This window comes from Arachis ipaensis, chromosome B9, assembly GCF_059453495.1.
Source record: "Arachis ipaensis isolate K30076 ecotype BB chromosome B9, ASM5945349v1, whole genome shotgun sequence".
NCBI lineage: Eukaryota > Viridiplantae > Streptophyta > Magnoliopsida > Fabales > Fabaceae > Arachis > Arachis ipaensis.
This window is the reverse complement of record NC_142444.1, coordinates 50,157,522-50,158,140: the sequence shown is the minus strand read 5'-3', so window position 1 is coordinate 50,158,140 and position 619 is coordinate 50,157,522. Positions and strand designations below refer to the sequence as shown.

General features: G+C 40.2%; 1 non-coding gene across 1 annotated transcript; it reads right to left on the bottom strand.

Moving 5' to 3' along the window:
• Positions 1-281: 281 nt before the first annotated feature.
• On the bottom strand, positions 282-389 carry LOC148544608 (small nucleolar RNA R71). Its single transcript, XR_015901851.1, has one exon. It is a non-coding gene; the product is annotated as a small nucleolar RNA R71 (small nucleolar RNA).
• Positions 390-619: the final 230 nt, after the last annotated feature.

The window sequence follows — 619 nt, the reverse complement described above, 5'->3', positions numbered from 1 at the left end:
AGCTGAAACCTCAATTAGTTTCTCTGATGCAACAAAAATACAAGTTTCATGGACTTCCATCTGAAGATCCTTTTCAATTCTTAACTGAATTCTTGCAGATATATGATACTGTTAAGACTAATGGAGTAGATCCTGAAGTCTACAGGCTCATGCTTTTCCCTTTTGCTGTGAGAGACAGAGCTAGAATATGGTTAGACTCTCAACCTAAGGATAGCCTGAACTCTTGGGATAAGCTGGTCAAGGCTTTCTTAGCCAAGTTCTTTCCTCCTCAAAAGCTTAGTAAGCTTAGAGTGGATGTTCAAACCTTCAGACAGAAAGAAGGTGAATCCCTCTATGAAGCTTGGGAGAGATACAAGGAACTGACCAAAAAGTGTCCTTCTGACATGCTTTCAGAATGGACCATCCTGGATATATTCTATGATGGTCTGTCTGAATTAGCTAAGATATTATTGGATACTTCTGCAGGTGGATCCATTCACCTAAAGAAAATGCCTGCAGAAGCTCAAGAACTTATTGACATGGTTGCTAATAACCAGTTCATGTACACTTCTGAGAGGAATCCTGTGAGTAATGGGACGCCTCAGAAGAAGGGAGTTCTTGAAATTGATACTCTGAATGC